The sequence below is a fragment of the Lissotriton helveticus genome, chromosome 3_1 (assembly GCF_964261635.1).
Source record: "Lissotriton helveticus chromosome 3_1, aLisHel1.1, whole genome shotgun sequence".
Classification (NCBI taxonomy): domain Eukaryota; kingdom Metazoa; phylum Chordata; class Amphibia; order Caudata; family Salamandridae; genus Lissotriton; species Lissotriton helveticus.
Genome location: NC_136061.1, coordinates 1,492,887,833 through 1,492,913,720, shown reverse-complemented (window position 1 = coordinate 1,492,913,720; position 25,888 = coordinate 1,492,887,833). Strand labels below are relative to the sequence as shown.

The following is a 25,888-nucleotide window of genomic DNA, read 5'->3' as shown; positions in this document are numbered from 1 at the left end:
TTTCATAAACTCGATTTCTAAACATTGTTTGAACACTATATAGTATTATCAGTAAAACAGCAAGTCAGTGCGAAATTTTGTGGCCATTTCAATGAAAAATCTGCTGATTGCAAATGAGTGTGCCACCACTTCATGCTTTAGGTATGTATTTATTAAAAGTGATAGCTTTTAAACATGATTTCAGAACCATTCCTGCCCCCATCCTGATGACAATTCTGTTTATGAACTAAGAGGTAAGTCAGCAGGCATGTGTATGCTATATGTGGCTAGATTTGTATTATATATAGAGCAAAAGTTTAGTCTAGTAAATCAAACTTTAGTGATTTTTGTACAAAAGACATGCTGAACTTGTGCTTTTGAAGGTGCTTTCAAATGTGATGAAGAAGAATATGTTGGCTCAATGAATAAAAATATTTGGCCAGGATCACATTATTTGAAACCGAGTTTTAGAGATCAAGCGCATTATAATTAGGTCAAATAGATTATTTAGGTAACTAGACCTGTAGTGCATAGGGGGCAACCCCTTGAGGAGTACCCCCATTGAGCCCAAGACCAAAGAATATCTGTGATCTGTGATACTCCAAGCCCCTCATTACATTCTGCAGGGGACGCCGCCATGTTGTGCTACACCATTGGCCTTATGCTTCCATCTGTTCACTTGCTATTGTCTATTTATAAAGCAAAAAGTATGGCCATTGCAAGGTATGGGGCAGAAATATGGGGCTTCAAGGATACAACTCTCATTCAGAGAGAAGAAAATAAATTCCTGCGAGCCCTTCTAGGTCTCCCCCATTCAACTGCCAGTTATGCAGTACATCTGGAGCTTGGGATGGGATATATCTCAGATCTATTGAACATGGCCCCCATCCTACTATGGATAAGAACCTGGTTGAATCCCAATCTCACTTTGAACCATAAGATCATCAGGGATTGTATGTTACTCGACAAAGTGGCGGAAATACAATGGCTGTCTTTTATTAAATCAACATCCAACTATCTGGGACGTCCAGAGATCTATACAAACCCAGAAGGTCTAATTAAGGCCGATATCAACTGGGTAAAAACACATTTTTTTAAATCTAGAGAACTGGACCGTGAAGCAATAGAAATTAGCAAACCAACTGTTAGGGCTCACTATATGTTGATACTGTCATTGTCTATCCAACCGTACTTGTCAATTGTTACCAAACCCTTTCACCGATGGTTGCTCACTAAATTTCGATTCAATCAGTCGCACCTGCTATTGGGAACCTTTAAGGAGTGGTGCAAACCAGAGGAAGCTGCTCCTTGCAAGTGCGACGATCATTCATATCAGGGCACGATGCACTTTGTGGTTTTTTGTTCATTTTATACGGGAGGCAGGAAAAAGTTCATTACCCCATTACTAACTCACAGGGGGTTCATGCAAGTAAAACCTGCATTACTTTATCTACAATTAATGGAATCCCCCTTTGTCATGTTCGGGGTAGCAAATTTCCTGGTAGCCTCCATTTGCAACAAAAAACATAGACTATTGGGTCAAACTGCCCAGGTAAATGTAACATCATAAACTGAAATCAATGTCACCAACCAACTTAGAATGTACATGAAATTAAACCGGCTGTTTGTAAATATGTATTGTTTCACTGACCGTTGTGTATAATTGTAAGTAATGATTAACTATCAATTCGACACCATTGTGCGTCCTGTACATATGAATTGTATATTGCTGAAAAGTAACTTTTATATTTTTTGTATTTCTGATTTTACCATGTGATTGAATAGCTTACTTTTATGATTTTAAAATAATCGAATAAAGTGGTTTTGAATTGAACACTTGCTATTGTACTTTTTTAGATCACCACTTTAGCATGTATCTGGCATATAAAGGCTCACCATTCCCCATAAATCTTGAAAGTGTGTGCCATGCACAGTGTTGTCATAAATTATGTCATTTCAGAAGTCATCAGTGCTCTTATCAATGCTGTCATTGAACATGTCATGAGTTATGTAATATGTGAGGGTATAAGCACTACACAGCGAGGCTGTGAGGTATAGTTACTTGAGGTATTGAGTTATAGTTACTTCAGTTAACTATAATTGGTGAATTTTTTTGTTTTTTAGTTTAAAATGTTATGTTAAAACTGACAGAGTCACCTTCCTATGACCTCACTTTAACGTTTGTTTTTTCAGTGAATTTGTAAGTTTTTTTTATAAATATCTAACTATAACAGTTACTTTAAGCTTTGTTTTTTCCAGTGAGTTACTAAGGCCTCAAAACATAAAAGGTTAGCCAATTGTTTTTTTTTGCAAGAGGTCACTGCAACGTCAGTAAGTATTTAAATAAAGTATATGCAGTCAAAATATCATTAAACAGGTGTTAAAATCTTTCTTTTATGATCCTCAAGCCACATCATGCAGTCATAAGGCTAACCATAAGGGCTCCCTGGATTCCCAAGCTGAAGAACAAAACATACAGCTCTGGGAAAGCCTTAAAAAAATTATCAACTTTTCCTGGGTCATGTTCTATAGACCTCAAGAAGAATAGTGTTAATTTTTGTAAGTATTTCTAGGGGGGTGGAGCTGTTGCACTCCATGCAGCCCCTCATTAAACCTTCGTAACATCATGGTGGCGCCTCTGGCCAGTTTGGGGCACCACAAAGGAGGGCAGAATATTCAAATGCACCCTAGAAGGGCATTATGTGGTGCTCCAGTCCAGGAGCAGTGAATAATAAATTAGCAGTTATATCAGCTCATTTACTATTTGTTATTTTGACTTTTTTAATTATTATTTTTTATCATTAGTGGGAGCCCATGTCTACCAGCTACCCGGCCAGCACCCATTGTGCATGTGGGCAGGAGCTGCCCTCTTTCTTTTTTTTGGGTGGTTGCCCTGAAGTGCATTGGGGGCCAGGGGAAAGCATCAAGGCCCCTAGGGCACCTGGTGGCTCCCTGGCCAGCACCCATTGTATGTGCCAGTGGTAGCTGGCAACTTTTTTTATGGGTGCTCTAGTCCCACCTGGGGCACCAACACCCATAAAATACGTTGGGGGGCATGTGGGGAGCCCCCAAAACCACAGTGGCCCCTGCTGGCTCCCCAGCCAGAAACCATTCTGTGTGCTGTCAGAAACCAGCAACAACTATTCTCCTGCCCAGCAGGTGCAGATTTTAACTCTGCTCCCACTGCAAGGGCAGACATTCTCCCATGCATGCGCTCGCGTACAGGGAAGGAAAGGAAATGCTTGCTTCAGCCCATTTACTATTTTAAACTTAGAGAGCTCTTAAACACTCAGCTTAGAAGATGGGTATGCTGATTGAACAGATATGGAAAGGGGATGCTGCACTTGTACAGCTGTCTCTTTTTAGACCCTTTAAAAATACATTATGCCTCAAATTACTAAAAACCCTCACATTTTTAACCCTGTGGTCTCATGCCAGCATTAACCTCTCAAAGCCTGCTCTTCAGGAAAAGCTTTAAATTCAACAGCACCTATTCACAGTGTTGTTCAGGAGAGCCTTATTTTGTCTTGAATATAAAATCTTAGCACTCTAGTTCAGAGAGCTCTGTGGTGATACTGCAGTTGATTACTATGGAGTTAACTGCCAGAATGCTGCTGGTGTTGGAAATACTTTTTTTTAACTGCATGCCAGAATGTTTTAGTGAAATGGTTAAGGGAAATGTTTGAAAACTCAAATACATTGTGACCTCATTTTAGATGTCTAGATCTTTAACCACAATGTCTATGACAAAAAGAAACCCCCTAGTGTGCTAATTTCGAAATGAAATAATTTAAATGTACTACCTAGATTCCATGTAGGTGGTTTCGGGTAGTTCAACAAAACACTCTGTGATGCTGTAGTATAACACTGTTGAATCAACTGACAGGTGTCTGCTCCTGTTGGAAGTACTGTTTTACTCACAATGTTAAACTTTGTTCTCACATAGCAGATGAAGATATTGTGATACTATAGAAAATGTGCTTTTATGTTGGCTTCTGGAGCCCCTTTGAGAACATCATGAGAGAATTGTTTTTCTTTCAAACATAGTTCATGAAATCCCGGCAGAAGGTCAGCATTTTTAACTTGGTAAAATCTCCTTAGAACACACCACAGTTCCTAAAATTAGTATGATACCGCAATGATTTATATTGTGCCTAAATCAGTTACCACCTTTCATATATACTCCTTTTTGTGACCCTTAAAACTTGGCATTCACTACAATGCTTTTTAATAAGACCATGTCCCTGAATCCTGTTATGGCTGCCACATGTTGTCCATGTGTTGGCCATTCAATCAATGGGCCTTTGAACCCCCCCCCCCACACACACAAATGGCCCTTCAAGCCAGGGTGTGCTCACCTTGCCTACTTATACATTCTTTTATATTTGCTTCACAGTGCAGGGACCATATCCCTGAGTCCAGTAATGACTGCCACAATACATATTGTTCAGGTTGTAGACAGTCAATCAGAAGTGACCAGCCCCCTTTGTAGTGTCCAATAGGACCATACCTGGACATCAGCAGTCCAGATATTTATAACTTTTTAACCCCCTCAGGACCACCCTGAGCACCTCTTTAAATGTGGATTTCTAAAAAAACTGTTGAATGGATTTACACCAAATAATGAAAAGCACGCTGTCTGGGCAAAGTTCTAACTTTCTGCCCAATTATTCTTGTATAGCTTTCCAACATTTACAATGGGAATGAAAGTGGGAAATCAATGCTTTAGGAAACCCCCACCCTGCCTTTTTCCTGGAAGGAGTGGAGGTGGACAACCTTATTATAAAAAAGGTTTCGTAAAGACTCATCAAATTGGGACTTGAATAAGAAGATTGCCGTTGCCACCAACCTTGCTGAGATACCAGAGGCGGGAGGTCTACACTCGCCAACGCTGCCCATCAATAACGCTACCGGTCCTTCCTCGCCGCCGCAGCCTCTGAATCAGGACGCGGCCGCTGTGGGGGGAGGACCGAGGAGAGCTGGGAACCACATCTCCCTAGCTCCCTTGCGGCCCTGCTGAGGGTAATACGCGCCAGGAGGCGCTATAAATTCCACGTCACACCCGGTGGAGCGGGGGACTTGGAATAAGAAGATTGCCGTTGCCACCAACCTTGCTGAGATACCAGAGGCGGGAGGTCTACACTCGCCAACACTGCCCATCGATAACGCTACCGGTCCTTCCTCGCCGCCGCAGCCTCTGAATCAGTGCGCTGCCGCTGTGGGGGGAGGACCGAGGGGAGCTGGGAACCACATCTACCAAGCTCCCTTGCGGCCTTGCTGAGGGGAATACGCGCCAGGAGGCGCTATAAATTCCACATCACACCACGCGTCGCGGGAGCGCCGGGCGAAGCCCGGGCAAAGGGCGGGCCCTCTGAGGCCAGAGGAGGCTGGGCTGGGCCACCCCCCTTACTTTTGACCAACCGCCTTGTGTGTGGACAACTAACTCATTGACAGGTACTATCAAGACCATCGTGATTATTGTACCCTGTTAATTGCACGTTGATATTGACTGTCTTGTCATCCGCTTAAGAGAAATTCCTCAGTGGGTGAGAACTTATCAAACTCGATAAGCGTTAATCATAAAAGCATGAGGAAGGTTGCTAAAATTGCCAGGATGCCCACGCTACGCTCTAACACTAGACAGAAGGCTGATACACCCCAGCCCTTACCTACACTAACAGCGATAGACAAGATGCTACAACAAACTATAGGGGTAGTAGCCACGGCAATAGTCAACACCGAAAGGAGGCTTTCATTACCACCGACCATAACCATCCAAGACTTAGGTGATGACTTCTCAGTAGTTACAACAGATGCCCTGGATACAAGCATTTGTCTTACTTCCTCCTATGCGGAGCTTCCCTGTGCACAGGCACCCACGGAGACCCCCAGAGGTACTGAGAACATCCCGATAAACTTAAGTCCCGCGCCCGTCACAGAAAAGGCAAGACCAAGTAATATAGACCTGAAAAGGACCAAAGAAACTCGAGGAAACAACAAAAAAAAGGGAGAAACTATACGGCAAATCATAATCTAGTGGCACCAATAACTAATATCACACCAGGGATACCTTGCTGGGTGGCAAACATGGTAGCTGATTTAAAGGCAGATCTAGAAGAAACCATCATTACCCATATCAAACCCCTGATGTCAAAGATTGACAGACTAATATCTATAACAAATAATAGGGGGTAGGAATTTCTAGGTCGGTGGTACAAGATGGAATACCAGTCCAGGCTGGGCAGGAAAGGGGAACTCCTAATAACACACATAAGGAGAAGGCAGTACCAGTTGTTAATCCTTCTATAAATAAATTTAAGAAAGGTACTCAAATTACTACCCCAAAAAACAACAAAGCTCCCATACCCTCGAACCCTAATACTACTACCACCCCCCAAGTACATACAAATCAGGGTAAGGAAAACCCTCTAGTTTCAAATGGGACAACTGGCCCAAACACGAAGGAGAGTAACATCACAACCAAAAATACTCTGCCCAAAGACATACCTGAAAAAACAAGATTGGCTCGCTTCCAGACAATTAATCTGCCCCCAGAAGCCTTGCCTTTTGTCGTAGTACTGACAGGAGTTGCCCCCCTAAAGGAGGGGAAAAGAGAAACACACTTTGAGCTAAAAAACAAATGTGTGCAATGGTTAAGGGCGAACAGACCTTTACCCCCAAACATCTCCGGGGAAATACTTGCTGTCAGAAGAGGGGAGTGGATAGGGAAAGGAATAAAAACGTTAGCAGGGGACATTATAACGATTAATTTTAGAGACACAGCTGCAGTAAATTATATATGTAATGCCCCGCTGAGTGGAACAAATACACAAATTTACCCGTTGCACCTATCATACTTTTACCCAATTATGCCTCAAAGACCCGTGCAGATAAATAGGGCTCCTGCGAGTAGGGTCTATCACTTTGACCCCCAGCATAGAATGCAACAATGGCAAACACCTTGGCAGGGTACACCCATCTATGATCCTATCACATCACAGTATGGTCATTGGAATAGGTTCTGTGTATTGGACGAGGTGGACTGACTCGTACATGAGGAAATTAGTATAACACAACTGGACACGAGTATATTTGGTGAAGGGCTCTCTGGGATTGGAAACACCACACCCACCATTCCAGAAGAAAGTGGCAGTAGGAGGGTCAGCAAAAGGAACGCCCCAGAACAACAAGGGGAGACAAAGCACAAAGAATCAAAGGGGATAGATAAACTGGCAAGTATGAATGTAGAAAACACACTTGTATTAAACACTAATACTACAACAGTGGGGGAAGCCAGGAAATCTTGTCCATTAAGGGAATTGGAAGGAGCGACAATGTTGGTTAGTCAGGATAGTATTAGAATCATATTGTGGAACATTGCAGGTCTGGCGGCCAAATATGACTGCCAGGAATGGCGACAGTATATAAATAATTTCCAAATTATATGCCTGCAAGAGACTTGGGCAGTCGACCCTAATCAGTACAGTATGGAGGGGTATAAATGTTTCTCTGTCCCCGCTGTAAGATCGTCATCGGGGAGAGCGATTGGAGGACTACTAATATATGTAGACCTCCGTATACAAGGGGTTTGGTCCAATTATAACTGGGACTCACAAAACATGCAGGCGATAGGTTACCGCGCTAAAGGGACTAATATCCTAGTGGTAAACTGGTATAATGCGGTGGGCTCAAATGGCAGAGGAAACGTAATAAAAGAATTGGATTCCCGACTAGATGTGCAGATATCATTAAATAAGACAACAAGTATCCCTAGTATAATACTTACGGGGGATTTTAACTGTCACCTCTGTGAGAATTTGAGACCACTGAATAAGGATTGGTCGCGGTGCACTGTGTCAAATGGACCACACTTTGCACATACTACAGAGGGATGGGAAATAGAGAAGGTAACAAAAAGGCATAATTTGGTCCATACTATGGACTTGATAGAGTTAGGCAGTAATGGAGATCCTAACCCAACGTTTAAGGGCAGAGGCTGCCACTCATATATAGACTTTGTTATGGTCTCACCCACACTTAAAAAAAGGACTAGTAATATGGCAATTGAAATTAGTATTTTTAGTGATCATAACCCTTTGGTTATGGAATTAAAAGGTCTAAACCGCAAGAAACCATCATGTAGAACAGATGTAACAGAAGAGGCGGTGGATCAGGGGAGGAGGCTCAAGTGGGCTAAGATAGACAGAGACAAATTTTATAGAAGCCTAATAACAGCAGGGCAAAATGCTATAAACATATGCCTCGATCAAAGCATGGAGGGAGGGATCGTGGTTAGTGCATTCGAGGAAATAGCATGTCTTGTAGAAGGTCTATTAAAGACCTCTAACGGAAGCAAAACAGTACCTGCATCGCGCTGGTTCGACCAAGATTGTATTAAGGCACATAAAGACCTCAAACATAGCCTTAAGCAGCGCCCTAGGGACAACTCCAAAATAGCCCACTGTAGATCAAAATATAAAAAGGCCCTAAAATCTCGTAAAGAAAGTTTACAAACACAAGCCTGGGAGGACTTAAGGGAGGCGGCTGAAAGAGGAGATATGTCTGGGTTCTGGAAAGTTATAAATACACCGTGCTTCCAAGAACCTGGCGGACCCAAAGTACTAAATACTATCTTACCAGAACAATGGTACACTCACTTCCAGAGTCTTTACAACTACACAGGGCAACCAACCCATGATGAAGATCAGAGGCCAAAATTGACCACACAACCAGATTTTTCCATGGCAGAAGTGGAATTGGCCATTTCAGGGTTAACTAAAAATAAAGCACCAGGCCCAGACGGTATACCCCCTGACCTTTATCTGAGCAACAATGAGTTGTGGGCTCCCATTCTCACGAGGGTCTTGAACGAGGCAGTTGTGGCAGGACTGCCACGTTCTTGGTCATCAGCAACTATTGTACCAATATACAAAAAAGGGAATCGGGATGACCCACAATGTTATCGCCCTATATCTCTAATCGACGTGACGGCTAAGGTGCTGGGCCGTGCCATTTTAAATCGTCTACAAGAATGGGCTGTGGAAAATCAAATTCTCACAGGTATACAATATGGGTTCAGGGAGGGTAGATCTACTACCGACCAGTGTCTGAATTTATATCTTTTGACCGCGAAGTATACTATTGCCAGTAAGGGGGCCATTTATATGGGGTTTATGGACCTCTCTGCGGCCTTCGACCGCGTAAACAGAGAAAAACTGTGGGCTTTGTTGATAAACATAGGAGTGGAACAAAAGCTAGTTGACATCCTGAAGGCCCTACATTGGAACACCTCAGCAACGGTCCGATATAACCAAGAGGGAAGCAAGACGGAACAATTTTTATGCACGAGTGGCGTACGACAGGGCTGTATTTTAGCGCCATTTTTATTTTCGTTATATATTAATAACCTGGACAAAGAACTATCCAAACTGAACGTGGATTCCCCCCAAATAGGACACCGTGCAGTGCCCGTATTGCTTTACGCGGACGACGCTGTGTTGCTAGCCAGAACACCGCTGGGGCTCCAGAAGCTGATTGATGGATTCGTCAACTTTATGGCCACACTCGATCTATCAGCTAACCTGGAAAAATCCTACGTCATGATAGCGGGAGGTAGAGCAAAAAGGAAATTCGTATACAAGATAGGCTCTCACAAAATAGGCCAGGTCAAGTCTTTCTCCTATTTAGACGTGTTATTTGATGAACATTTAAATTTTAAATCCCTGATGGAAAAACATGCAGCGAAACTGGTGGCGTCATCTGGGGCTATAATGGGCTATGGGAGAAGACTTGGCAGATGGTCACCGGAGCAAGTGCTCAATCTGTATAGGTCAATTTGCTGCGCTAAAGCAGCCTATGGATCAGAAGTGTGGGGTTTTACAAATAAACATCTGCACCAGATTCAGGTGGAGGAAAACAAGTTTTTCAAAAGAATCTTGAAAGTGCCACAGAGTACTCCATCTCATATTATACATGAAGAACTGGGAGAGCCCTACATTGAAGACCGAATCAAGATCAGGCCACTTCTGACCTGGATTAAAATCTGGACCAACCCAGAGGCGGGCCTCACCAGGCAAATTCTTAAAGACTGCCTGAACCTCGATAGAGGGGGTCATATCCCCTGGATGAACTACGTAAAAGATTCCTTGGAGGCAATTGGCTGCAAAAACTTTTCACTGCACCGGAAACTTTAAATACACAGAACAAGTCAATGGTCAAAAAACTTTTACTGATTGGACACTTACTAACAGGGCTGTTGTCGAAAAGCGTAAATCTACAGTCTTGACCTATTGCTCACTGAAAAAGGACATATGGAATAGAACCATACTTCGCCGTGCTGTATAACGCACAGGATAGATTTTACATGACTTGTTTCAGACTTAATATGTTACATCATCTACTCTCTGTCCCCCCTGGATTTACCCTATCATTGGAGTTGAAGGGTACCTGCGGCTGCGACGGTAGGTCTCCGCAGGATACCCTTCACTTCGTACTGCTATGCCGATTTTATTCTGTTCCCAGACGTAAGTTTTTAGTGGGGATTCTGAAAGAAGCTAAATTTAGACAGGCGAAAGCAGCCCTAATGTTTCTGCAGGAAGCTCCTGATGCCCATACATTGTTTTGCATAGTAAGCTTTATCAAGGTGGCAATGAGGCTAAGGAACACAAGAGAAGCAAGCAATTGTAATGCCTCATAATCAGAGACTTATTTTCGGAAACCCTTTTAAATGAATGCAATGCTTTTTGGCTTTTTTAAATCATTTTAACGTGCTTTTTTTAAATTATATTTTTAAAATGTAATTGCTTATGTACTTTTATGGTGTCTTTTTAAGTGCCGAATAAAGAATTGAATTGAATTGAATTGACTCATCAAATGGTGCCAAAGTTATTTTTGGAACAAAAAAAAGCTCTTCCTCTAGAAACTCTGACTGAACTAAAACTACACAGTGACCACTGCCACCGTGTAATAAATATATATGTTTCCTTTCTTGGAAAAAGAAAGGCACTTTAGAATGACAAGATCTATTTTTCTCAAGCAGGTCAGAGCACTGTTTGCTAGTGGGAAGAGATGGAGGTAACATATAAGCTTAATGTGATGATGAAAACATTCCTATGTAGAAAAGGGATTTAATAGGTGGTCAGAGCCACAGTCCTCAACAAGTTGAGACTGAAGTACCTACAGGGCTGTATGATATTATGGTACAATATAGGATGCTGGCATGTATTCCAATACTATCGCTTCCATCAACCACTTTTGGATTCACTGGCCACTGTAAAATATCCAAGGAATTCACTTGACAGATCGTTAAGAATGATAAGTTTCAATATAATTGAAACTTTGCTACAAATAGAAACCCTAAACCATGAAAGCAATTAAACGAGAGGGCAGGACATGGATTTTCCTAGTTCTAGTACTTGCAAGTGTACACTTGGTTAAAAGGATTGAATGTGGAGAATTGTCCCCATCTGGTAGCTTTCTTTGAAGGGAAAGTGAAGACCAGCCACTTAGGACACAAAAAAGACTCAATATGATACACGTAATTAATTGACAGACAGAAGAGGCAAAGATGGAACTGGCATGCTGGGCAGACGCTGGTTAGTGCTAGAGCTCACTGGTTTAGGGCAAGCATCTTTTTATTATCTAGACAGCAATGTTCAACCTGCTTCACTTTAACAGAGCAATTTTGTTAAGTAAGTTATATCTGCATAGACAGCCTCTGCTTCTGCACATGGAGTAGATGGACACAGAGTAAAATACAGAACACTGGTCACAACTCTGTAAATGAACAAGGCAAAGAATGCTGGTTAAAGAGAAAAAGGAACTTTGTTTAAGTAAAAAAAAAAAGCCAAAACATGCTCATCAGATGAAAAGTAGTTGCTTATAAAATAAAAGAAGCTCCATTAATGTTCCCTTCCGAGCCAGGACCCGTAGAGCTGGAGCTGAAAATACATTAGCTTTTAATGAAGTGCGACTTTCATCCTGCCAGAGCCACCTCATTTAGCGCGATTGTTTCTGAGCCATTACGGAAAGACAATTACAAGGAAGCAGTGAGAGTAATTGGAAATGCTGGCAGGAGTTCGGCGAGATGATAATAAATAAAAATATTCAATCTAATAAGCTTCCATGAGAGGGTGGGCTGAAGAGAATCAACATAATTAGAACGGAACCTTAGCATGGAATAACAGCCTGCAGTGTGGCGAGTGCTCCACTCACAGAGGAAAGGAGGGCCTGTGGAAAGAACAATTTATTGGCCTGACATACGCATTGTAGGATGAACTTGTTTCAGGGATAACTATTTATAGGCATGGTCAGTTCGTTGCGTATACATTTTCTTCCCTCATTCTGATTCTAATAACTGGGGGTTTAGGAAATATCGGATGTTTTTGTCTATAGGAAACACCAAATGCACTTGCAGTCACTTAGAGGTAAACACTTGGTTAACAATTATGAAAAAATGCTTTGTGGTGTAAATATTGAATTCCATTTTTGTGCCAATATCTAAGTCTGCCCATTAATGCTGTGCTCTGATTTAAAAAAAAAGTTAATATTTTCTAGTGCCTCTCCTTTGTCCTCTGGAAATGCATAGGCAGTTCCTGGAGGGGACGCAAGTTATACTTATTTCAGCTAACTATAACTGGTGAATTTCTGTGATTATTTTTTTTAGTTCAAAACGTTAATGTTGTCACTGACAATTTCACCTGATTATGTTTTTCTCAGTGAATTGCTAAGGTTTTTTAAAAAAAATATATATATATATTTTTACCACACCTAGCTATAACTTTAACTTTTGTTTTTTCAGTGAATTTCTTTTTTTTTTTAAATTAAAGTAATATTTTATTACCGAGCCAACCTCCTGCTGGCATGGCCTTTTGCCGTGTGCGACCCGGGGTTGCACAAAGGGCCTTATGTTTTTTTAAAGGGGAGAGGGCCATGTGGCCACCCTCCAATGGTGTAATTAAGTCCATTAGGCCTGGGGACCCAAGGTCCCTATGCTTTTAAAGGAGAAAGAGGCAAAGTGCCCCCCCCCCCAGGCCCTAATGTTTTTAAAAGGGGACGGGGCAATCCCCCAGGGCCACTCATTTAAATAAAGGGGAGAGGGCTGTACGGCCCCCTCTCCATGCCTAGTTAGGCCTTGGGACCCTGTCCCACAGGGCCACCCATTTAAATAGAGGTGAGGGGGCCACACAGCCCCTCTCCTTGAGCCGCTAAAGGCCCTGGGGACCCCATTCCCCAGGGCCCACATTTCTTAAAGGTGGGTGCTTCCAAGAGAACATAAGTGTGTCACCCTCACTTGGTTAGGTATCAGAATCCTGGAAGCCACCAATCCCCTCAATAGGTACATGCTTTGGATTCCATGTTACTCCACTAAGCTGCTTGACCATAGCCATGCTGCACATCAATGTACCATGATAGAGTAATACCAGCCTGATTTAGGACTAAGGGGTGGGGTGTAGCCACAATAGTTTGTGATACCCTCCTTGTTTTCTGCTCAAACCTACGCAAGAGGATCAATGGTAGTCTATTTCTGGGGTGGTCTACAATTTGCTGCTTTCTGTGTTGTTGTCTTGAGTCAACTGGGTTTACTTGTGGTTGGGTGAGGGGAGGGAGCACACATACAAACAAATCAGTGCAGAAGGTGGTTTAGCCCGGTGCCCACCCAAATGCAAAAAGAACAAATGATCGACAGAATGTTGAACAATGTCAAACATTCATCCCAGTAAAGAGATCTGGGTCTAAATCAATCATTTTATTGCTCCCCATGCCATTCCAGTTTAAACCGAGCCATATGCAAATCAGTCTTGACCCTGCTCCCTATGGGAACAGTACAGCCCGAACTGCCAGGACAGGTTCTCCCTGGACCAGAAACAAGCATCCCAGGACTGGTTTTTGGGTTTCACCCATCATCAGCCAGGCTAGCTTGACTCCAGTGACATGGAGAGCATGGGACCCATGCCTGGGCATACCCCACCCACTCAGGGTGACAAATGCAAAGAGAACAATTGATGGACAGAATGTTGAACAATGTCAAACATTCACCCCAGTAAAGAGATCTGGGCCTAAATACATGTTTTGTGCTACCCAGGCCATGCCAGTTTTAACCCAACCATATGCAAATGAGTCTTGACCCTGCTCACTGTACCATGGATTCAAGCTCGCCTGTTTGATGAGCTGCAACCAGTACCAGGATGCTTGCTTCCGGTCCAGGGAGGACCTGGTTTGGCAATTCAAGCTGGACTGTTCCCATGAGGAACAAGGACAAGACTGATACGCATATGGATGCGTCCAAACTGGGGTGGCGTGGTGAGCACAAGAACAGTGGATTAAACCCAGATCCTTGTGACTGGGGTGAATGGTTGCATTGTTCAGCATTCCGTCCATCATTTGTTTCTTTTTGCATTTGTCGCCCTAAGTGGGAAGGGTATGCCCAGAAGTGGGTCCCGAGCTCTCTACACCACTGGATTCAAGCTAGCCTGCCTGATGATGAGGGGTGTTTCCCTGAAACCTGTCCCAGGATGCTTGTTTCCCATCCAGGATGGACCTGGCTTGGCAGTTCGAGATGGGCTGTTCCCATGAGGAACAGGGTCAAGACTGGTTTCCATATGGCTGGGTCCAAACTGGGGTGGCGTGGTAAGCAACAACTATGGATTAAACCCAGATCCATGTGACTGGGGGTGAATGTTTGCATTGTTCAGCATTCCGTCCTTAATTTATTTCTTTTTGCTGGTACCCACCCAACTCACCCACCATATACCTGCTATGGGTGCATGGGGCCCCATTGCACCTGCTGCCCCAGCCAGCTACCCACATACAGTGAATGCTGGCATTGCTCCTTCCCGGAGTGAGCAGCTACTAATGCTGCTTCCTCCTGGTGGGAGCAATATTTTGATCACTGCAGGCAGGTAAACAGATCAAAAGTCAGGTTCCGTTGGGCGGGGGCATTTTTAAAACTCCCGCCTGCTGGGAGTGGAATTCATGTTTACTCCTGCTTGGCTCAGATACACAAAGGCTTCCGACAAGCAAGAGCAAACACAGTTTTCCCTGCTGGTGCTGGCAGGGAAGCTACTATGTCCCGGTGGTGGGCTCCCATGGATATAGCAAGTTATCTGGCCCCAGAGAATGGGGTCCTTAGGCCATTAATGTCTGTGGGAGGGCACCCGCATGGCCCTCCTTTCTTAAAGTAATCAGCCCGGGGTGGGCTGCTCCCTGGGACTTTTAATGGTTCGAGGTTGGAAGCCTTGTGGCCTTGTCCTAATTTTCCAAAATGTCATCCCAGGAGTTGGCCCCCCAGGCCGGTCATGGCTCAGGGTGGGAAGCCGTGCAGCTCTCCTCACCTTATTTGAAGATTTTTGCCCCAGCTGTGGGCTTCAGGTGCCTCTGATGGCTCAGGATAGGGGGATGCTCAGCCCCATCCCCATATATAATGTTTTCAGCCCTAGAGGTGGGTTCTCCGGGGCCTCTGAAGGCTCAGGGAGGAGGCCACACATCCCCTTCACCCATACACAATGTTTTCATTACCGGGTGTGAGCTACACAGGGCCCTGTAAAGGGTATGGGAGAGGGCCGTGCACCCCTTACATTATTTAAATCAAAGCCGCCCTGGCTGCCATAATTCTTTTTACAATTCCGTTTGTGTCCCATAGGATCACAGACATTTGTATAGGCTTTTTTCATGGGGTCTAGTGGGTTAGAGTATCCCTACTCTGCCCCCTTCTATTGTTTTTTGAAACATGCTCAGGACAGGAGATTAAGTCCCCTAGTCCTGTAATGTCTGCCAGTAACATTTTTCCCATGTTGGTGGCAGCCAATTAGAGCACTCAATCCAACGAGTGTCTGACTCCCTATGGAGCAAAATGGCACAAGGGAAATAAAACTCTTTGGGCCAATCAAAATGCCCTGTTTTTAAATTGAAGCTTCCACGAGTCTCTCTCAAGACTCTTGCGGACCCAACAATCCAGATATACAATTTTTTTTTACCTCAGTTTCTCAAAAACTACTGAACAGATTTATAACAATCACAAAAGCACGATCTGTGAACCAACATCTAGCTTCCTGCCAAATTTGGTGTAATTCTGTTCAGCAGTTTTTGCTGTACCCATCTTAAAGAAGCCTAGGGAAATGCATGGGGATTTTGCATTTCTAGGGCCCCACTTGACAGATCAACCCAAAACTTCTAATGGAAAAAACAGTTAATACGTATCACCTTTTTGGACAGTTTTGTGAAGATTTGTCAAACAGTGCCAAAGTTATTAGCAACACAAAAAACTGTTTTCCTGTAAACCACTGACTTCACCATAACTACCCAGTGGCACTAAGCAATATTTATATATTTATATTTGCTGAAAAAATCAAAGGGTCCTGGGGAATTATAGTGAGAAAATAAAATATTTAAAAAATGAGAAATTCACTAAAAAACCAAAGGTTGAAGGGACGATATAGTTAGGTTCTGATTTTACACACATAAAACCATAGAAATGAAGCAGTTATAGCTAAAGTTATCTCAAGTAACTATAACTCATGCCCTGAGGTAACTAAAACATGTGCCCCTGCCAAGCATAGTTTTCTCATTATTAATTGTACGCAAATGTTGCTGTGATATTATCAATGATGTCATAGAAGATGTTATGAATGATGGAGTATGTGTGATACTGCAATTGATTTTTAAAAAATTGCCATGAATCTGAAAATATAAAACAAATGCTTTTGACCCTCGGCGGGGTACCTGTGGGACACCACCACCAGACCTAGGGGGTCAGGGTATTCCTACCCTGCCCCATTTTGTTTTTGCATTTTTCTTTGGACTCCAGCAGAATCCCAACTCCCAAAATGGCAGCCACCACTTCCTGGTTGAACCGGTGGCAGGAAATCAGATCTCAGCATAAGAACGGTCCGATCTGCGGACCTTCCACATTCCTAGATATAAATAAATATATTTTTTTAATTACTTAGAAACTACTTAATGGATTTACACCAAATTACAACAAGCATTGGCATAGCCAATAGGTCCCACTTTTGGGACCTTATACGTATTTCGTTATTTAGAACAACATCCTTGGTGCTATAACATCAACTGTTGCATGACTAAAAACTTATAAGGTCCCAAAGGCGAGACCTATTGGCTATGCCAATGCTTTTTTTAGAGGCCTGGCATGCAGTTTTAAATGTAGGCTGGTAAGAAAGGTGCCAACCCGAGGGGAAAGGTCTAGAGAGAAATAAGATAGGAAGAGAGATGAGTTATAATGAGATAGCACAAATAGAAAGGTGAAGCACAGAATAACAGGTCAGGTAAACAAAGTAGCAAGGCAGAGAGGCAGGTAGAGCCAATGGGATGAAAAATTGAAAGATATGAGAAGTAGAGAGAAAAGAGGTGCAGATGAGTTAGAGAGATGAGGCTAATACAGAGGAAGGGCGAGGGAGAAGTAGAGAATGGTGAAATAGGGAGAGAGAGACAGCGGTAAGACAGATGTATTAAACGAGCGAGACATTGGAAGCAGAGAGAGTGAATGGAAACAGTGAAGGAGATAGAACGAGAGATGAAAGGAAAGGGAGTGATAGATGGAGTGGAAGAGGTAGAGAGAGCATTGTAGAGAGAAAGAAATAAAATAATGGGAAAGGTGAGGGAAAAAGGACATCAATAAAAAGAGAGACATGGAAGGCCAATAGGTGAGGTAAATTGAGAGGCTAGATAGTGTATGAGTGGTGGAAAAAAGAGAGATGAGGAAGTAGGTTGTGAGGCAGAGAGAGAAATGAAAGAGAGAATGGTGAGGTAGAAAGAGGCATGCGAGAGGTAGAGAAAGGTATGGTATAGATGGCAAAAAGTATAGAAAGGGTAAGATAAAGAGAGATGAAATTAAGAGGGAGGTGAAGTAAATGGAAAATAAATGAAGGGGGTGAGATGCAAACAGAACAGCAAGATGCAGAAAGAAGAGAAAAGAGAGAGAGAGAGAGAGAGAGAGAGAGAGAGAGAGAGAGGGGAACTTGAGGAGGAGAAGAGAGGGGCAGAGAGCTGACCGGGAGCTAGAGATCTAGAGGTGGGATCGGAGAGAGGTGGCAAGTTGAGGTCATGAGCGGTAAGTGCTGTGGGGCACTGAGGTTTATTGAAAGAGAGGTGTGATGTCCAGAGAGAGTTTAAAGGTAGAGCAATAGTGTTGTATTTACGTAGCCATGTATAAATATGTTATAAACCACAGGGTTGAACCCATAAAGTCTGAGGGACCTGGGTGAATATTTGTTACAAACAGAGGGGTCCCAGACTCCAAAAATAATCAAATAGTGTGAGAACATAGATTGAAAGAAGAATTCAAATGAAGAAAGTCAGTAACAGTGCAGTGTTTTATTCACAGCGCACTATTATAACCTTTGCCATGGTTAGACAGTATATATCATACAAATGTTCAATGTCATTTTGTGCCCATAGTGAAAGGGGGGAAGAAGGGGGAAGATGTGAGGGGTACAGTTCAAGGTGAAGATAAATGTGACTCACTTTACGAATGGTATATCATTAACAATTACATTGAAATTCATGTATACTTTGTTCTAGATGGTCCCCATCCAACGGGGCCTCAAAAAACATGCAAACATCTACCACATTATTATATATAATCAAGCTCCTTAAGGGCTGTATCAATCACGCTGGTATTAGGAGTTGACAGAGTAGAGATCAGTCTACGTTTCGACCCATAGACGTGTAGGATAATTAGTCCTTACAATGCGGGTCTTCATCAGGACAGGTGAGGGAAGGGCAAACCTCCTAGGGTCAAAAGAAATAAATACTATTTATAATAGAAGACTCAGAATATCTTGGCAAACCGGCGGAGATACCGCAGGTTGATTTGCATTAAAAAACTAAGGACTATATACACATAGAGCCACATGTTGTGCTCTCAAGGATAGATCGTGATTACCTGCCCCTTTTATTGATGGGAGGGAAATGAAGGAGGCGGCGATTTTTCGTCGACGATCTAGGGAAATTAAAGGACCTTATGAGGGGTAACCGTTTAAAATCATTACAAGCAATGTGATCGGTGGCGTCTGAGTCTGTTACCTGTAGTCAGCAGAAACGGCTGGAAATGATCAGCAGCGCAATTCTAGGGAAGGCAAAATGTAGATCAGTAAATCTACGAGCCACAGGTGTTACAAAGTCTACTAAAAAAAGGGGGACCATTGAAAAAGGGACTCGGTGGGCCCGCGAAGTGCTCACCTAATTAATCGAATGCTTGAAGCAAAAAGTTTGTCTTGTGGCTGGACGCTCGTCTCCATCACCCGTAACCAGGAAGTCAGGCGGGGGGAGAGGGCGTGGTGACTATAAAAACCCAAAGTCATGGAGATAGAGAAAAGACTTGTCTGTCATCGTTGCCTAGTGACCAGTAGCGTCCCTAAAAGGGGGAGCGAGGTCTTAGCAGAACATTATAAAATAATTCTGGAATTAGCGGAGGCCGTGCGTTTACGTGACCCTACCGCCATGGTGGTAATAACACATATTAGTTCGGTGGGCCACATGTGTATCAAAAAATTATTTACATCACGGTGATTTTTACAACACGCTTTTGCATAGGGCCCAATACAGGTTTAGAGGGAACCGGCAATGTACTTATCCAGATTACATTATCCATAAACGTTTTGGTTTGTGAGCGAAGACTCTCTATCGCGTGAACCTATCCCCAGGATGGTTAAGACGCAATTCCGTGTATTTTATACAATTCATGTCTGCGTGAACCTGCCAACACGGCGGTCAGACGCACCTCAATGTACATAGTTGGCATCAGAATAACAGAGAATGACAGAGAGTGACAGAGTAGTTTTATGGGAATGTCCCACTGCAAGAAATGACAGGATAGATTTCAAAGGTTAGCCAGTTGAGCGAAACTACTTTCAGATTCATTGAGGCCAGTGTGGACCGAGTCAAAAAAATCAATCCATTTTAGTTCTCTGATGTTAAGAATGGGAGTTATGTTACCACCCCTCGGGCCCAGTTTGACCTGTTCAAGTATGATCCACTTTAAACTTTCAGGTGAGTGATTCTCTTTAATGCAGTGTTCTACCAGAGGTGCTCCTTGGATCTTGCAGCGAATACGACTGCAATGCTGGAGAAAACGCATTTTGGCTCGTTGTTGCGTCTGTCCAACATAGAATAGATCACATGGACAGGTGATGCAGTACACCTCATTTGAGGTGTTACAGTTTGTGTGTGATTTGAGTTTTACACGTAGCTGTTTATGGACAAATTCCTTGGTTTGTATCGTAGACGGGCAGGCCTTACAATTGCCACATCTGAAATGGCCTATGATAGGAGGAAGGTTCCACATTGAAGTGATTGTCTGTCCCTGGTCGCTGTCAAGAAATGAACATACGACGTGGTCACGGATATTTTTGGCCTTCTTAAAGGAATGTAAAGGTGGATTCTTGAGGGCAAGGTCGTCTGAAATCAAGTGCCAATGTTTGTTGATCACTTTCTTAATCTTATTGCTCTGAGTAGAAAAAGTTGTTACACAAATCAAACGTTTCTCATTGCTTTGTGTACGCTCATTGGCTTGTAACAAGACTTCTCTGGGATTGAACCATGCTCTTTTTCTGGCTCTCTTGATCAAGCGTCTGGGGTAGCCACGTTCTATCAATCGTTCCATCAGGTCACCAGATTGTACCATATAGTCATCCTTTTTACTGCAGTTGCGGTGGATTCGCAAAAATTGCCCAAAGGGCAAGTTGTCCCTCAGACCTCTGGGGTGATGGCTGGAGTATTGCAGTAAAGAATTTCTCTCTGTCGGTTTCCTAAACAGAGTTGTATGGAGTGCCCCCTCCTCTGCAATAACTGAGATATCCAAAAAGTTTATGATTTTTGGATATCTCAGTTATTGCAGAGGAGGGGGCACTCCATACAACTCTGTTTAGGAAACCGACAGAGAGAAATTCTTTACTGCAATACTCCAGCCATCACCCCAGAGGCCTGAAGGACAACTTGCCCTTTGGGCAATCTTTGCGAATCCACCGCAACTGCAGTAAAAAGGATGACTATATGGTACAATCTGGTGACCTGATGGAACGATTGATAGAACGTGGCTACCCCAGACGCTTGATCAAGAGAGCCAGAAAAAGAGCATGGTTCAATCCCAGAGAAGTCTTGTTACAAGCCAATGAGCGTACACCAAGCAATGAGAAACGTTTGATTTGTGTAACAACTTTTTCTACTCAGAGCAATAAGATTAAGAAAGTGATCAACAAACATTGGCACTTGATTTCAGACGACCTTGCCCTCAAGAATCCACCTTTACATTCCTTTAAGAAGGCCAAAAATATCCGTGACCACGTCGTATGTTCATTTCTTGACAGCGACCAGGGACAGACAATCACTTCAATGTGGAACCTTCCTCCTATCATAGGCCATTTCAGATGTGGCAATTGTAAGGCCTGCCCGTCTACGATACAAACCAAGGAATTTGTCCATAAACAGCTACGTGTAAAACTCAAATCACACACAAACTGTAACACCTCAAATGTGGTGTACTGCATCACCTGTCCATGTGATCTAATCTATGTTGGACAGACGCAACAACGGGCCAAAATGCGTTTTCTCCAGCATTGCAGTCGTATTCGCTGCAAGATCCAAGGAGCACCTCTGGTAGAACACTGCATTAAAGAGAATCACTCACCTGAAAGTTTAAAGTGGATCATACTTGAACAGGTCAAACTGGGCCCGAGGGGTGGTAACATAACTCCCATTCTTAACATCAGAGAACTAAAATGGATTGATTTTTTTGACTCGGTCCACACTGGCCTCAATGAATCTGAAAGTAGTTTCGCTCAACTGGCTAACCTTTGAAATCTATCCTGTCATTTCTTGCAGTGGGACATTCCCATAAAACTACTCTGTCACTCTCTGTCATTCTCTGTTATTCTGATGCCAACTATGTACATTGAGGTGCGTCTGACCGCCGTGTTGGCAGGTTCACGCAGACATGAATTGTATAAAATACACGGAATTGCGTCTTAACCATCCTGGGGATAGGTTCACGCGATAGAGTCTTCGCTCACAAACCAAAACGTTTATGGATAATGTAATCTGGATAAGTACATTGCCGGTTCCCTCTAAACCTGTATTGGGCCCTATGCAAAAGCGTGTTGTAAAAATCACCGTGATCTAAATAATTTTTTGATACACATGTGGCCCACCGAACTAATATGTGTTATTACCACCATGGCGGTAGGGTCACGTAAACGCACGGCCTCCGCTAATTCCAGAATTATTTTATAATGTTCTGCTAAGACCTCGCTCCCCCTTTTAGGGACGCTACTGGTCACTAGGCAACGATGACAGACACGTCTTTTCTCTATCTCCATGACTTTGGGTTTTTATAGTCACCACGCCCCCTCCCCGCCTGACTTCCTGGTTAATGGAGACGAGCGTCCAGCCACAAGACAAACTTTTTGCTTCAAGCATTCGATAAATTAGGTGAGCACTTCGCGGGCCCACTGAGTCCCTTTTTCAATGGTCCCCCTTTTTTGAGTAGACTTTGTAACACCTGTGGCTCGTAGATTTACTGATCTACATTTTTCCTTCCCTAGAATCGCGCTGCTGATCATTTCCAGCCGTTTCTGCTGACTACAGGTAATAGACTCAGACGCCACCGATCACATTGCTTGTAATGATTTTAAACGGTTACCCCTCATAAGGTCCTTTAATTTCCCTAGATCGTCGACGAAAAATCGCCGCCTCCTTCATTTCCCTCCCATCAATAAAAGGGGCAGGTAATCACAATCTATCCTTGAGAGCACAACATGTGGCTCTATGTGTATATAGTCCTTAGTTTTTTAATGCAAATCAACCTGCGGTATCTCCGCCGGTTTGCCAAGATATTCTGAGTCTTCTATTATAAATAGTATTTATTTCTTTTGACCCTAGGAGGTTTGCCCTTCCCTCACCTGTCCTGATGAAGACCCGCATTGTAAGGACTAATTATCCTACACATCTATGGGTCGAAACGTAGACTGATCTCTACTCTGTCAACTCCTAATACCAGCGTGATTGATACAGCCCTTAAGGAGCTTGATTATATATAATAATGTGGTAGATGTTTGCACGTTTTTTGAGGCCCCGTTGGATGTGGACCATCTAGAACAAAGTATACATGAATTTCAATGTAATTGTTAATGATATACCATTCGTAAAGTGAGTCACATTTATCTTCACCTTGAACTGTACCCCTCACATCTTCCCCCTTCTTCCCCCCTTTCACTATGGGCACAAAATGACATTGAACATTTGTATGATATATACTGTCTAACCATGGCAAAGGTTATAATAGTGCGCTGTGAATAAAACACTGCACTGTAACTGACTTTCTTCATTTGAATTCTTCTTTCAATCTATGTTCTCACACTATTTGATTATTTTTGGAGTCTGGGACCCCTCTGTAACAAATATTCACCCAGGTCCCTCAGACTTTATGGGTTCAACCCTGTGGTTTATAACATACTTCGTGCAGACCTTTGTCTGCGAGGTTGTTTCGCTTGTACTATAGCAGCAATAAGACTGTGATTTTTTAACCAATGAAAAATGGTTAACAAAGACATTCTTACCTACACTGAGGACTATATCAAGGACCTTCTTCAAGATCCAGCCTATAACTTTCTTTCACCAAACATACCAGCTATTGACTTTTCACTCAATGACAAAATCAATAAACTAGAGCGCCTTGAGAAGAAACTGATTCGTACAAAACTACATGGACACTTCCTAGCACAATGTTTGCAATCTAACATTATCCCGGTCGGCCTACAAGTTAAAGTCGAACCAGCAATTTTTGTGGATGTCCCTAAGTTTCGGGAAGGGTTTAGTTTTGTCGCAAACAATTGCTCACGCCATTGGATGGTGCTTGGAATTGAAACGGCCAATGAACAAGTAGCTAGCTTGACGAAACAGATAGCAGAGTTGAAGGCTGAAATCACCAGTGACTCCACTCTCACTAATTCAAAAGAAGCTTTAACCAAACTAGTAGCCTCACTCCAAGATTTTGAGACGACTACCATCAAAAAGAAACTGGAGAAACTTGCGAGAGATCTAAGACTATATGATAAGAAAAAAACGTACCCCTACCTTCAAGAAGATTACTACCGTCAGGACACCCAAGGTAGATTTACCAACCGGGGACGTGGTGGCTTTAGGGGCAGACGAAACTTTACCACCTTCTCTGACTCATCGTACAGTTCCGGTGAAGACTCTGAACAAGCCGGTCCTAGTGGCTCTTATAGATACCAAGAAGCCTACGGTCCTGCCTACCAACCCAATCCCCCTTTTTTAGGACAGGGAGGATGGAGACCCCCACGGGGCAGAGGCAACAACTGGAACAGAGGCAGTGGGAGAGGCCAACAGAATGTGAGAGACGAGTGGGACTCTGGCAGAGGGAGAGGCACGAAACAGGTGAACTTCCCCCAGGTAGAACACGGAGAGAGATCGACCCGCAGGAAGAACTACAGATGGTAAGGCCCACTACCTCGCCTGTAATAAACATTTCCACGTACAACTTGAAGGCAGAAGAAATCAAGGTACTCAGCCGTGGCCTTTTGTTCGTACCAACATCTACACCCAATGTCTTCAACACAATAGCAGAACTGCACAATTTGTTTCGTAAAATAAGACTCTGCTATTTCTTTAAGGATAAGCCGTCTCAAACAAACCCTTCTGTCACAGGTTTAAGAATACCTTCGACTTTCGTTCCTTCTACCTATGCCATGAGTCAATGCATTCTGGCATGTGAAAGCCTTGTACTACGTGATGTGAGGAAGATTTTAGATGAAAAGAAATTCATCAAGCATAACATCAGCAGAGCTGAGAAACTTGCATTGTCATCGCTTAGAGAAAACAAGGCAGTGGTAGTGAAACCTGCCGACAAGGGTGGCGCTATTGTGATCCAAGGCGTGGACGACTATACCAAAGAGATCATGCGACAGTTAGAGGATGGAATTAGCTACAAAAAGCTACCAGGAGATCCATCAAAAGACATGGCTGGCGAGATCCTAAGAGTCACACAAGAGGGTCTAGAGCAAGGATTTCTTTCGGAACAAGAATTCCAGTATCTTAACCAAAAAAAAACAAGGATTCCAACAATATATACTTTACCGAAAGTACACAAAGACCTACAGAAGCCCCCGGGACGACCGATCGTCTCCGGGTGTGGCTCAATCTTAGAACCTCTATGCAGATACATAGACTTTTTCCTAAAACCATTGGCCGAGGGAACAGCTACCTATCTACGTGATACCACACACACGATTAATATGATAGACAAACCCCCTTTTGATCCAAGACATGAACTACTGGCCACATGCGACATTGTGTCGCTATATACAAGCATACCTCAGGAGGAAGCACTGGTGGTGGCAACACTTGCCTTGAACAAACGAGAAGCACCTGTTCGGGTCCCAACGACATTTATTATCCTACTACTTAAAATCGCCATGATGCGGAATTTTTTCCTGTTTCAAAAACAATTCTACCTTCAGACCAAGGGCGTGGCGATGGGGGCAGCCTTTGCCCCAGACCTGGCCATAATTTTCATGTCCACATATGAAGAAACATTTGTACTGAATGACATTAATCCCTTTAGATCCAATATACACATGTGGATGAGGTATATCGACGATATACTCTTAATATGGTCAGGGACGGAAACTGAAATAACAGATTTTTTTGGCTGGCTTAACAGGAGATCGCAGGATATCCAATTCACTATCCACTTTGACAAAAAAATCATAAACTTTTTGGATATCTCAGTTATTGCAGAGGAGGGGGCACTCCATACAACTCTGTTTAGGAAACCGACAGAGAGAAATTCTTTACTGCAATACTCTAGCCATCACCCCAGAGGCCTGAGGGACAACTTGCCCTTTGGGCAATTTTTGCGAATCCACCGCAACTG

At 43.2% G+C, this 25,888-nt stretch overlaps 1 protein-coding gene across 1 annotated transcript in view; it reads right to left on the bottom strand.

The window, feature by feature from the left end:
- PKNOX2 (PBX/knotted 1 homeobox 2) overlaps positions 1 to 25,888 on the bottom strand; it is a 3,383,295-nt gene that overhangs the window by 2,448,850 nt on the left and 908,557 nt on the right. The window lies entirely within an intron of this gene.